The following is a 15516-nucleotide window of genomic DNA, read 5'->3' on the forward strand; positions in this document are numbered from 1 at the left end:
TATCATAAAGGCTTGTATATAGTGCTCATTAAGCCTGCAAAACAAATAAAAAACCAAATTCTACCAATCCAAATAAGTCTCAAGAGACAAAACATCATGCAACTAATTATAAGTTTTCTCTTAAGTTTAGAAACTTAGTTTTGTAATATCGCTAAAGAAAGGCTACCACAAGCCTCCACCGACCTCGAATGTTCAAAAAGCTTTAATGGCCATGAAAATTTTCATTGTTTGAACCTTGAGTAGAATTCTTCAATTTGGATTCGGTGGCTTTCCCTTGTAAAGACCAACAATTTCACCGTGAATATTATACTTTTTGTGCTTCAAAATTTGCTAAAGTTTCAATGCATTTACAGTCCACTTTATGAAATTAAGTTCTTAGGATGTGATAGTTATTTCTTAAATTTATTTATTAGGGTTAAACTTGGTTAGTAAAGATTAATAATAATAATGAGGAGAGAAATAATGATACGGTGGTACGACAGCCACCACCGGTACAGATGCAACAGATGAAGACGACACAATAGCATTAGCAGCAAGAATTAGTGAGTCAATCAATCTCAATGCAATTTACAAGACTCGACAGTACTAAATTAGGAACAAGCGGTGTTCCTAAGATACATTCGAATCGCGTTACCTTGAGCCTAAACTATGGCTGATTCAAAAATTATGTTTTATTTTTGAGAATGTGATTCAATGGTGTTATGTGATGTCTTTTTTGTTTAGGGCGGTGATTGCTGCATCATGTGATTATTAAGCCTTTTCCAATCATAGCTAACTTCCAATGAAGTTTATGTAACAACTCAACTGCTAGTGCTCTTAAGAGTTAATAGACGTAAGAGATGGAATAGATATTGTCTTGAGAAAACTTTGTAAGCTTGCCAAATTCTACGTTCTTGTGCCGTTACGGACTTCGCATTATCATCAAGTACATGGAATACTGAGTTGACGAACTGATATAGTATGTATACATTTTCATAAGTTTAGATTGGCTCGTTTGATTCATTCCTTTTAATTTTTGTTGGGGTTATCGAGTTATATTCTTCATGACGATGTTGATTATAAGTGGTTTGTCGACTATTTTCTAACAAGTATGTGCTCTTTTGATTCCTTAGGATGTTGAGTTTCTTTTTGTTTACGTTACATGGATGTTGTGGCGTGTATTTAGAACGATCATTTTTTTCCTGATTATTCAATTTGAGTTTATAAGACTTGATTCTAGTGATCGATATAGGCGGTGTTTTGTACTCCCTAGAATTTGATTTGCGATTGATGAGTCTCTTTGGCCTTTTGGCATTGCTAGGAAAGTCACTTCCTATCTAATTTCACCCTTTACACCAATAAAATATACCCAACCATTTTTCTTTATAGGTCTATGGTATTAGTTTGATTTAAATTGTTTTATTGTTAACTTGTAAGTGGCATGTAAATTCGATTACTGTATTGTAGACCAATTAGAGATGAATTCCATTGCATTAGAAATTAGAAAGGAGCTACACATGAAACCCTCTTAACTGTGTGAATAAATAGGAATATTGATTTTGATGATGGAAGCCTCTAATATGTAACTGTTCACTTAATGAATGTTTGGGCTCAAGGGTAAACCTTTTATCAATATCAACATTTCATTTTGAAGATATAAGAGGTTTCAAGCATTGCTTTAACTTAACTTATGGGATTCTCGTCTTAGGATGTGTAGATGAGTATCATATAAACCATTTTTAGAGAGACCAAAGATAAGCTTCCTTAAAAGGTCTATGTGATGTAATGTTTTCTTCTTCCGTTAATTTTAGAAGCTAAAAGCGTACTGGAATGTTTAAAGTAGATGGTGTATCTAACATAGCGGGTAAGGAGTGTCTTGAATCTCATCTTACTTGGTTAAGAAAAAGGAAAAGAACCATGAAGTTTCATAATACCAACGAAGTGAGCTTCTACGCTTTGCATTGCAATTAAGTAGGCTCAACCCATCCATGACTGGTGCTAGTCATATAATATCACTACAAAGATCCGAGTTTTTATTTGTTGTGGTTTCATTTATATAGGTGTGCATTAAGTTGAACAATTCATATCAGAAATTACATTTATTTGGCACTGCAAAAGACACCTATCTTTGAAGACACATTTTTGGAATATAACTTGGGTTTTGTTTTCCTTAGGCTTGCTTTCAATATTTTGACCCCCTTCAATTTTTATCAGCTTATATTATTGAAGCCTCACTTGTTTTATTGGCTTGTGAATTAGATGATGGGGCAAGTTAATCGAGAGAGGCTAGCGAATACCTTTGGCGAAATGCAGAGGAAAAAGAGGACACAAATGATAAATATGTAGGCTGCTCTGAAAAGGGAACACTGACTAGAAAGCCTTATGATAGAATTCAACCAATCCTAAAGAGGATGTCAAAGAAAAACCAATTCCTAAAGAGGATGTCAAAGAAGCTAATTCCTAAAGAGGATGTCAAAGAAGTCAAAAGGAACGAAAAAACCAATTCTTTCTATGGATGCAATATCCTCAACTTTTTAGGAACTTAGTACCATTTAATGACTAAATGTTTTTGTTGATTTTATAGCGTTTTATTCACAAATGCTATTATACAAAGGATAGCATGTTGATTCATAAGCGTTTGCATAAATGCTATTGAATTGATTTCATAAGCGTTTTTGAGTGCTATCTATTGACTTTTTTCTAGTAGTGTACTAGAGAAATATATCGGACCTTGCCTTTAGTTAATCTACAACTACAAAAAAACTTCGAGACCTTTCTTAAATATAGCTATCAATTGTTCAAAAGCTCAATTCTAAAATATAGCTATCAATTGTTCAAAACTACTAAAGTTGCATTACAAAGAACAAAAATTCAATTTTAATCTAAAAATATACAAGCTAGAGAACATGAAAAGGCTACCTGAAATAAGTTTACTGACTTCAACCTATTTTCCTTGTTGCAAGTGCTTAAGTTGAGGACCTGAACCAAGTTTTCAAACACACTCTATTACATTACCGTCACTCTATTACATTAAGATGCAAAGATCGAGGAATCAAGAAAATTAGCCAAAATAAAAAAAGACAAAAACTACCATGTTTTAGGAGTATAAACACTTGTATGCACACCTGCAAACTCATATTGCATAGTCCCAAAAGTTCATAAGATAAGATTTTAGTTATGTGCTACTATTCCCCGTGATCTTTATATACTTGATTTCCTTTATTTAACCAAGGCATGACTAATTTCAGAATTCTGGACCAACCCTTGTTATAGGTTAAATGCTTTCCGTGTCATCGTGAATCTCTCGAAGATTGATCTTCTATTCTTAACTGTTAACTGAAACTCAGATCAAGTAAATTCCTAAGTTTAGAAAATTTTTAAAGATTAAATTGATTTCATACAAAAGGTTTCCAATGCTCTGTCAAAGTTAGTGGCTGTATTCCATTCCTACTTAGGTGGTAATGCAGGAGATATATCACTCTAAACCTTTACAGCAACAGCATTCGACCCATCTAGAACTTCAAGAGGTGAAATGCTTTTGTTTAGTTGATAGGAGATAAGGTTGTGTGTATTTTATTGTACATGAAAGGCTGTCTGAAGATCCCGCTGTAAGAATTGTCTTACATGTTACATTCTTTAGTCTTGCATGTTACATTTTACCTTCATAGATTGGTATTTGGTAATACTATAGTTCTTTGGAAGTTACAGACATCAAGTTTCTTTTATGGATCAGGAAAGGGATCAAAGGTACAAGGAATTGGGGTTCAGGGATCAGTACTTTGAGGGAGAAAACTGAAGTTAAATGAAATGGTCATGATCATCTCATCATGCTGAATTTCAGCAGAATCCCATTCTAATGGTGAAGTCACTTTCCTGATGAAAGAGTGTATAAATTGCTTAACCAAAAAAGTAGTGAAAGCTCTTTTTCCTAAAAAAAGTGGAGTAAAGGCTTATGCTTTGAAACTAAAAGATTTTAGCATGGAGGCCTACCTGCGAAGCATGGGTGGCAGGATCAGGGCCTTTCTCGCTGGGTGAGGGCACCCTTCCTGAAAGCATTTCCTAAATGCGAGACAGATGACCAGCAGAATTGCATTCATTCATAGGTATCCTATCTCTCGGTTATAAAGAAAAATTATGATACATGAAGTATCCACTCATCTGAGCCAACGGATTCAATTGGCAGGCCGGGTGCGCCAAACGCTTTAGATCTACGATGTGAAATCTTTGGTCCGCCTATCATTGTCCATTAAGTCTCGACTCCGCTAAGCAAGAGGATTATTCAACTACTAACCCGATGACCGGGGACTACTCGCTTTTATCCACTCTTTGAGCGACTCTTTTTCGATAGAAAGCTTGACGACCAGCGTTCTTTAACCCGACCGAATGGCATCACTTTGTTATAGAAGTTCCCCTTGGGAGTTCGGGCCAAGAGGATTTGTTTTGGCATTGTGAGTCAGTCTTTTTCTTTTAGAGGTTTTACCACACTACTTATAGGGATGAGACCTTTTTGTTTCTTCTTGGGCGGATATAAGCTTTGGCGAACTCACGAACACACTAAGCTACAAACTCTAACTTCGGCGGACGATCATCCATTAGTGCGTCCCCACTAAGAACAGCTACTTAACGGAGCTACTTACAACACCGTAACAGCTGCTACTAACACACAGAAACTTCGCTCAAGAGGAGTTTACTCCGAGACTAACACCCGAAAGCAACGCCGAGAGGAACTTGACCCGAAAAGCAAGCGGGAAACGACTTTCACTCATCTGATTCAAGGCTTGAAGACGGGGCTGAACACTCAAAGGCACATAGAAGCTAACTCACCACAGCCCGATCGAATACCACTAGGCGAGGGCGAGCTAACCCGGCCGGAACTCAACCACTAACTAGCAAAGCCGAAGCAGCCCCATGCATAAAGCGCTTGTACTAAAGTCGTTACGCTTCGCCCTCTCACCCGAGAGCTCCTTCCTCCACTTCCATCGGATGCGGCGTGTAAACACCGGCAGAGCACAAAGACGATAGAAGCTAACCCGATAGGAATGCTAGGCGTGGCGGAGCTAGCCGGCGGGGTAAGGTAAAAAGAACTATCGTTATAGCTAACACGCGCGGAATTCATTAATATTTAGCGATGCACCAGCTTTTTGGCCCAATCGACAAAGCCGGGGCCCGCGATCGCCACTTTTGTACCTTCTCTATTCCGGGCCCTTAGGGGCAAGCCCTTTGAACAACAAATGGCAAACAACATCACTTTTGGAAAGCTCGGCTAATTCTTTTTCGAACTATATATCCAATTGAGTTACCTCCGCCCCCTCCCGTTGACTGAAAGCCTCACTAGCCGAACGAGCGTTGGCTAGTGAGGCTTTAAAGATCATCCATAACCAGATTGATATTTGCATATATACGATAAATCACAATAGAGAATATGCCTTAAGAGAAGAGAAAGGAACTTACTGATTAAATCATTTCGGAGTTCAATCACCCGACTCAAACTCAATTCAATAGGAAGAGTCGAAGCTAGTTTTGCTATTGTTAACGTGGTGCTAAGAAGGAAAGAGAAGCTGTGAAGCGTGGTTGGCAGCCGGGACCTTTCCAACTATTTTAGACTCGAGTTCCAGTTTCAGCTTGATAGCTATATCTTTCCTCGCAACACTGGTAGCGTTTGCTTTCCCTTGCTTGGTAATTGATCTTTGCGATCCCTTTTCCCATTTCCTCCGCCCTGAATAGAAGCCAGTAGCGCCTCTCTCAGATAATCAATCTCTACAACGGGAATGAAGGAAGGGTTGATCCGCTTGCCTTTGGGACAATAGAAAGACGAATCGATTCCGGTTCTTTCTTGATCCACGGAAACTGCCTATAAAAGAAGGTCTTAGACAGGACAAGGACAGCTTGACTGTCCATTCATTGGCATACTGTAACTGAGTCCGAGCAAAAAGAACTCAAGTCAAAAGCAGCTCAGCCCTTGCTTCTTTGGCAGGCTTCTTTCAATGGGAGTAGCCTATCGTATTGGACAACTCTAGTCTATCCCCTCATAGAGTAGTCAATTCTTTCATATGGTAGCATGGGCCCCTGACTTCTATAAGGCTGTTGAACTTGAACGGGAAGCCAAAGTCGACTAAAAGGGATCGGAAAGCAAGCGTTACGCCCCTTCCGATAGCATAAGAGGCTAATCCATTATTCCGACACTAGCATGAGATTATCCCACCAGACTAAACCGACTCTCAAAACAGAAAAAGTAGAAGGTTTTCCCAAAAGAGGTTATCCTAATAGAAATACGCAACAAGGGTAGAACTTGCAATCCAAAGATGTTTAAAATCATCCTATTTAGCATTAATTTGGGTTGTAACCAGTTACAAAAAGTTTCTCAACCCCAAAACAATATTATAGTAGCTATCAAACCCAACACTTACATCCCAACAGAATATACAATAAATCCAATATGATCTAACTATACTAACACCCATAACACATTACACCTAGACGCAACATGCAAATCAAACACAAGATGCTTGCCAAAAATCTGACCGAGAAACAACAAAACCAACGAAACTACCCTGGCAAAGATTAATACACGCCAAACTATTGAAAGATTGATATTGAAATAGAATACACGCCAAAATTCCTTCAAATTGAAATATAAAGATTTGTTCTTTATATCACAAATCAAAAACAAAAACAAAATACCCAAAATCAAAAGCAAAGCAATATATCTTACCGACTGTAGAAAACCCCAATTCGAGCAGTTCTACCTGGCTCCACAAATCACTGCAAAGAACACCAAAAACCCCACTTTAAAGTTAAAACAATCAATCAAGACAAGAAAAAAAAAACGATTTCAACTAGGGCAGGGAACAAAAAAAACAAATCTTTTGATTTTGTTGTAGTTTATTTCAATGACTTTTCAATTCTTCTCACCTTGAGGTTGAGGGTGGAGGAGAGATAAGCTTTGAAGATGTGGAGAGGATGAGTTTTAGAGATCGATAGAGGAAAGAAGTTTAGATTTAGTTGGAGAGAGACGGCAATCTAGGGTTTTAACATGTTTTTTTTTTTTAGTATTCCTAATTTTGTTATGAGTTCCAGCGGGAACACGAAAACTGGAAAACTGGAGCGCGAAAAATTTGCAGCAAAAAGGATTATTTTCGCCCAAACCAAAGCCCATTTGCAACACCGAAAACGTCGCAACAAGGGCATACACAGTCTATCCCAGAATTACCCGATGGCAAGGGGTTGCAATAGCTATTTAATCTATAGCAGCACCACACTCGTTGCCAACAATAAACATTTTCAATTTAATTATTTTTCTTATTTTTCGTAAATTTAAGCGAACAGTTTTGCAACGCTCAAGGCGTCGCTCTAGGTATTTCCCAAAATCAAAATTTTATTAAGAGGGATGACCTTTAGCAACGCCACACGGTGTTGTAAAAGATGACTTGTTGCAACAAATTTTAGGCGTGGCGAAAGAGTGCGTTGCAACAGACCCCTTTTGTTGTAGTGTAGTTCAATGTGCAAATATACTTTTGGAATGCGTATGTCATTTATGTATGTCAATTTTGTATGTCAACCGTAGCGAACCCATATATATATGTCAAGCAGGTTCATTTTACCACATTTTTTATACCATACTTTATGTACAACGTGAATTATAATCTAATTTTTTGTGAATGTGTTCAATTAACTATAAAGATCACCTCTACAAGATTTCAACTCATTTGATAATGTTTAACTATGTCAAAAGATAATTGCAAAATCGAAAAATCTGAGTCATTTAAAAAGAATCAAAACTGATAACGATTTTTAATTAAGTTAGAGAACTCCAAATGAGATGAATTTTTGTGGAGATGTTATCAATAGTTAGTATATCATATCCATAAATTATTAGCCCTTAACTCATTTTGTAAGGAGATGCGGTATAAACTATATAAAAAGTATGGTAAACAGAACCTGCTCGTATGTGTGTGTGTGTATATATATATATATAGTCTTATCTTTGGTGTTCTTAATCAGGGTAGTACTTAGTTAGTTAACTAAGAAATGGGCCTCAGCCCCCTCAATCCAATCCGGTTATGTGTAAACTCCTTAGTCACAAACGAATCCATAGAACCTCCCTATTATTTAGACCTTGCCAAATAAACTCCTTGCTTTCCAAATTATAAGCAATTTGCGGTCTAATTTTTATCCCCTTAAATTTTTGGTTTCCTATTCTACCTTTTTCATTAAATCAAGATCCTTTAAAGAATAACTACTTTTTCCAATAAAGCAAAGAAAGATTCTTCATTACACTAAAAAAAGAACACCGATTTCTTGTGATAGAAAATGGGTTCATGGATAACCATATTTTATAGGTATAAATTTGAGTGGTATATATTCAAGGTGGGGGAGAAGTTGAATATGCTCATTGCGTATTTGTGGAAATGCCCAAGAGAAAAATAATTGCATGAACACAATCAAGAAGCCAATAAAAATATGAAACAAGAAAATGAATGAAAGCAGTGGTGTTGCAAGAGGAAAATAAAAAGCGCAAGCCACAATTGGCACTGTACCAAATTTTTAAATCTGAACAAGCATGACTTCTGATTTTTCTTGTGAAAATTTATATTTACATAGTTGGTTAACATGATTTTTTTTTTTGTTTACATACGAAAACTGTCATTTGCATATATATATATATATATATATATATATATATAGTCTTATCTTTGGTGTTCTTAATCAGGGTAGTACTTAGTTAGTTAACTAAGAAATGGGCCTCAGCCCCCTCAATCCAATCCGGTTATGTGTAAACTCCTTAGTCACAAACGAATCCATAGAACCTCCCTATTATTTAGACCTTGCCAAATAAACTCCTTGCTTTCCAAATTATAAGCAATTTGCGGTCTAATTTTTATCCCCTTAAATTTTTGGTTTCCTATTCTACCTTTTTCATTAAATCAAGATCCTTTAAAGAATAACTACTTTTTCCAATAAAGCAGCAAAGATTCTTCATTACACTAAAAAAAGAACACCGATTTCTTGTGATAGAAAATGGGTTCATGGATAACCATATTTTATAGGTATAAATTTGAGTGGTATATATTCAAGGTGGGGAGAAGTTGAATATGCTCATTGTGTTTGTGGAAATGCCCAAGAGAAAAATAATTGCATGAACACAATCAAGAAGCCAATAAAAATATGAAACAAGAAAAATGAATGAAAGCAGTGGTGTTGCAAGAGGAAAATAAAAAGCATAAGCCACAATTGGCACTCGTACCAAATTTTTAAATCTGAACAAGCATGACTTCCGATTTTTTTCTTGTGAAAATTTATATTTACATAGTTGGTTAACATGATTTTTTTTTTTTTTTTTTTGTTTTAAAAACTGTCATTTGCATATATATATATATATATATATATATATAGTAGTCTTATCTTTGGTGTTCTTAATCGGGGTAGTACTTAGTTAGTTAATAAGAAATGGGCCTCAAATTTCAATCCAATCCGTTATGTGTAAACTCCTTAGTCACAAACTAATCCATAGAACCTCCCTATTATTTAGACCTTGCCAAATAAACTCCTTGCTTTCCAAATTATAAGCAATTTATGGGTCTAATTTTTATCCCCTTAAATTTTTGGTTTCCTATTCTACCTTTTTCATTAAATCAAGATCCTTTAAAGAATAACTACTTTTTCCAATAAAGCAAAGCAAAGATTCTTCATTACACTAAAAAAAAGAACACCGATTTCTTGTGATAGAAAATGGGTTCATGGATAACCATATTTTATAGGTATAAATTTGAGTGGTATATATTCAAGGTGGGGAGAAGTTGAATATGCTCATTATGAGTATTTGTGGAAATGCCCAAGAGAAAAATAATTGCATGAACACAATCAAGAAGCCAATAAAAATATGAAACAAGAAAATGAATGAAAGCAAAGTGGTGTTGCAAGAGGAAAATAAAAAGCGCAAGCCACAATTGGCAATTGTACCAAATTTTTAAATCAACAAGCATGACTTCTCGATTTTCTTGTGAAAATTTATATTTACATAGTTGGTTAACATGATTTTTTTTTTTTGTTTACATACGAAAACTGTCATTTGCATATATATATATATATATATATATAGTCTTATCTTTGGTGTTCTTAATCAGGGTAGTACTTAGTTAGTTAACTAAGAAATGGGCCTCAGCCCCCTCAATCCAATCCGGTTATGTGTAAACTCCTTAGTCACAAACGAATCCATAGAACCTCCCTATTATTTAGACCTTGCCAAATAAACTCCTTGCTTTCCAAATTATAAGCAATTTGCGGTCTAATTTTTATCCCCTTAAATTTTTGGTTTCCTATTCTACCTTTTTCATTAAATCAAGATCCTTTAAAGAATAACTACTTTTTCCAATAAAGCAGCAAAGATTCTTCATTACACTAAAAAAAGAACACCGATTTCTTGTGATAGAAAATGGGTTCATGGATAACCATATTTTATAGGTATAAATTTGAGTGGTATATATTCAAGGTGGGGGAGAAGTTGAATATGCTCATTGCGTATTTGTGGAAATGCCCAAGAGAAAAATAATTGCATGAACACAATCAAGAAGCCAATAAAAATATGAAACAAGAAAATGAATGAAAGCAGTGGTGTTGCAAGAGGAAAATAAAAAGCGCAAGCCACAATTGGCACTGTACCAAATTTTTAAATCTGAACAAGCATGACTTCTGATTTTTCTTGTGAAAATTTATATTTACATAGTTGGTTAACATGATTTTTTTTTTTTTTTTACATACGAAAACTGTCATTTGCATATATATATATATATATATATAGTCTTATCTTTGGTGTTCTTAATCAGGGTAGTACTTAGTTAGTTAACTAAGAAATGGGCCTCAGCCCCCTCAATCCAATCCGGTTATGTGTAAACTCCTTAGTCACAAACGAATCCATAGAACCTCCCTATTATTTAGACCTTGCCAAATAAACTCCTTGCTTTCCAAATTATAAGCAATTTGCGGTCTAATTTTTATCCCCTTAAATTTTTGGTTTCCTATTCTACCTTTTTCATTAAATCAAGATCCTTTAAAGAATAACTACTTTTTCCAATAAAGCAAAGAAAGATTCTTCATTACACTAAAAAAAAAAAACACCGATTTCTTGTGATAGAAAATGGGTTCATGGATAACCATATTTTATAGGTATAAATTTGAGTGGTATATATTCAAGGTGGGGAGAAGTTGAATATGCTCATTAGTATTTGTGGAAATGCCCAAGAGAAAAATAATTGCATGAACACAATCAAGAAGCCAATAAAAATATGAAACAAGAAAATGAATGAAAGCAAGTGGTGTTGCAAGAGGAAAATAAAAGCGCAAAGCCACAATTGGCATCTTGCATACCAAATTTTTAAATCTGAACAAGCATGACTTCTGATTTTTCTTGTGAAAATTTATATTTACATAGTTGGTTAACATGATTTTTTTTTTTTACATACATAAAAACTGTCATTTGCATATATATATATATATATATATATATATATATATATATATATATATATATAGTCTTATCTTTGGTGTTCTTAATCGGGTAGTACTTAGTTAGTTAACTAAGAAATGGGCCTCGACCCCCTCAATCCAATCCGGTTATGTGTAAACTCCTTAGTCACAAACGAATCCATAGAACCTCCCTATTATTTAGACCTTGCCAAATAAACTCCTTGCTTTCCAAATTATAAGCAATTTATGGGTCTAATTTTTTATCCCCTTAAATTTTTGGTTTCCTATTCTACCTTTTTCATTAAATCAAGATCCTTTAAAGAATAACTACTTTTTCCAATAAAGCAGCAAAGATTCTTCATTACACTAAAAAAAAGAACACCGATTTCTTGTGATAGAAAATGGGTTCATGGATAACCATATTTTATAGGTATAAATTTGAGTGGTATATATTCAAGGTGGGGAGAAGTTGAATATGCTCATTAAAATATTTGTGGAAATGCCCAAGAGAAAAATAATTGCATGAACACAATCAAGAAGCCAATAAAAAATATGAAACAAGAAAATGAATGAAAGCAAAGTGGTGTTGCAAGAGGAAAATAAAAAGCACAAGCCACAATTGGCACTGTACCAAATTTTTAAATCTGAACAAGCATGACTTCTGATTTTTCTTGTGAAAATTTATATTTACATAGTTGGTTAACATGATTTTTTTTTTTTTACATACGAAAACTGTCATTTGCATATATATATATATATATATATATATATATATATAGTCTTATCTTTGGTGTTCTTAATCAGGGTAGTACTTAGTTAGTTAACTAAAGAAATGGGCCTCAAATTTCTCAATCCAATCGGTTATGTGTAAACTCCTTAGTCACAAACGAATCCATAGAACCTCCCTATTATTTAGACCTTGCCAAATAAACTCCTTGCTTTCCAAATTATAAGCAATTTGCGGTCTAATTTTTATCCCCTTAAATTTTTGGTTTCCTATTCTACCTTTTTCATTAAATCAAGATCCTTTAAAGAATAACTACTTTTTCCAATAAAGCAGCAAAGATTCTTCATTACACTAAAAAAAGAACACCGATTTCTTGTGATAGAAAATGGGTTCATGGATAACCATATTTTATAGGTATAAATTTGAGTGGTATATATTCAAGGTGGGGGAGAAGTTGAATATGCTCATTGCGTATTTGTGGAAATGCCCAAGAGAAAAATAATTGCATGAACACAATCATCAAGAAGCCAATAAAAATATGAAACAAGAAAATGAATGAAAGCAATGGTGTTGCAAGAGGAAAATAAAAAGCGCAAGTAAGGGTGGAATTCGAGCTAAACAAGCCGAGCTTTACCATGCTCAAGCTCGGCTCGCTAATTACACGAGCTTTAAATTGAGCTCAAGCTCGGCTCATATAGTAAACAAGCGAGCTCGAGCCGAGCTTAAACGAACCAAGCCCAAGCCGAGCTCCGAGCCCTCGGTTATTTTACACTATAAATATGCTATTTGAACTAAACGAGCCGAGCTTCATCAAGCTCATTTGTTACACGAGCTTTTATTTGAGCTCGAGCTCGGCTCATATAGTAAACGAGCGAGCTCGAGCCGAGCTTAAACGAGCCAAGCCCAAGCCGAAACTCGAGCCCTCGCTCAAATTCCACCCTTAAAGCGCCAAGCCACAATTGGCAATTGTACCAAATTTTTAAATCTGAACAAGCATGACTTCTGATTTTTCTTGTGAAAATTTATATTTACATAGTTGGTTAACATGATTTTTTTTGTTTACATACATAAAAACTGTCATTTGCATATATATATATATATATATATATATATATATATATATATATATATATATATATGTTATCTTTGGTTGTTTCTTAATCAGGGTAGTACTTAGTTAGTTAACTAAGAAATGGGCCTCAGCCCCCTCAATCCAATCCGGTTATGTGTAAACTCCTTAGTCACAAACGAATCCATAGAACCTCCCTATTATTTAGACCTTGCCAAATAAACTCCTTGCTTTCCAAATTATAAGCAATTTGCGGTCTAATTTTTATCCCCTTAAATTTTTGGTTTCCTATTCTACCTTTTTCATTAAATCAAGATCCTTTAAAGAATAACTACTTTTTCCAATAAAGCAGCAAAGATTCTTCATTACACTAAAAAAAGAACACCGATTTCTTGTGATAGAAAATGGGTTCATGGATAACCATATTTTATAGGTATAAATTTGAGTGGTATATATTCAAGGTGGGGGAGAAGTTGAATATGCTCATTGCGTATTTGTGGAAATGCCCAAGAGAAAAATAATTGCATGAACACAATCAAGAAGCCAATAAAAATATGAAACAAGAAAATGAATGAAAGCAAAGCAAAGTTGCAAGAGGAAAATAAAAAGCGCAAGCCACAATTGGCACTGTACCAAATTTTTAAATCTGAACAAGCATGACTTCTGATTTTTCTTGTGAAAATTTATATTTACATAGTTGGTTAACATGATTTTTTTTTTGTTTACATACGAAAACTGTCATTTGCATAGTAGTTTTTGAAACTGAACATGTCTGTAAATTTGAGATAGCGTATGAAAGTTTATATTTTCATAGTAGTTAACCTATACATGCAATTTTATATTTACATATGAAAACACATATTTTCATACTAGTTAAATTATGTAAAGTTATATTTACATATGAAAATTTATATTTTCCTACTAGTTTAAACTATGCAAATTTGTATGTACATGTGAATAGTTTGTTCTAGAAAATGGCTACTGAAAAGAAGAGAAGATTAACAATAACATTTTCTTCCTTTTTTCTAATTTTTTTTCGACATTTGACTACATTTATTTTCATACACCTTGACGGATACAACTCATGTATTACCATTGTAGTCAACTAAACTAATCATACAACATTAGCTAGATTGGTACTATCCAAACTTAAAAATGCATAGTAGTAGTACTAAACAACTAAACAACTTCAACATTAGAGAAGATTTAGAAATTGAATTCTCTTTTGTTAATTATCTTCAACTTGTTTTCAATCTTCAAAATTTGTGGTCGGAATATGAATACTAAACAACTCCAACATATTAACATTAATAGTACATCATAAACGAACACTCCCGAGTTATGATGGTTCTCGACTGGAATAACACTATCTTTCCTAGCCAAAAGTAACAGCTTTGAGTCAGTTCCACCCACTTATTTTTTCCGAATTTGAATTTTCGCATTTTCTTTGAGTATGCTTGTAAGACTTTGATTATGTGTAGTGTTTGTGCTTCTCTAACATTGTCTTTGTGATTGTACCATTGTGAAACACCATAAACAACTTTCCAAATAGTGTTTCTTTCAGCTTTGCAATATGGTCATCTCTAAGAGTTGCCTTAAAATCTTGCACACGACCCAATAGAGTTACTGCGGAAGCTCTAAATGTCTTGTACACCTTCTTCTTGTTTGCATTCTGCTATAATGAGAGAAAACCAATTAATAACAAATATCATCTAGGAAAACTTTAAAATGCATAAATGTATTACTACGCAAATTTAAGAATGCAGAGTAAAAATACTATAAAAATTTAAGATTGCAGAGTGAAACTACTATGAAAATTTAAGATTGCAGAGTAAAACTACTATGGACTAAACAATCTTTAATAATCGAACCCAAGGATGGCCAATCATTTATACAATGTAATATGTACACAACCACATAATAGATAGATCCCACAAAGGATAAAACATAACATCATAAAACAACATCAGTTTTTGGATGGCTTTATTGGCTTCTTTCCAGTTTAACTGACATGAGTGTACCAAAAGACTTCATAGTATTTCATTCCAAGACTTCTACAAACACCGAAAACTAAACTTGAAATTGTGGACTTCATAGTACCCCTCCCAAAAGAGAACTCGTTTTAGTGGATATCTCACTGGAAATTGGAGTAGACGAGGCTTGAAATTGTAGGGTTCTCGTTTGATCAATCGATCGAGAGAGAGAGAGGATTTGGACTGGAACATAGTGGATCAGAGTTTCATTTGTAGCCTTACTAGTCTAAGACCTAAGTCATTGC

Source organism: Coptis chinensis, chromosome 4, assembly GCF_015680905.1.
Source record: "Coptis chinensis isolate HL-2020 chromosome 4, ASM1568090v1, whole genome shotgun sequence".
NCBI classification, from domain to species: Eukaryota; Viridiplantae; Streptophyta; class Magnoliopsida; order Ranunculales; family Ranunculaceae; genus Coptis; species Coptis chinensis.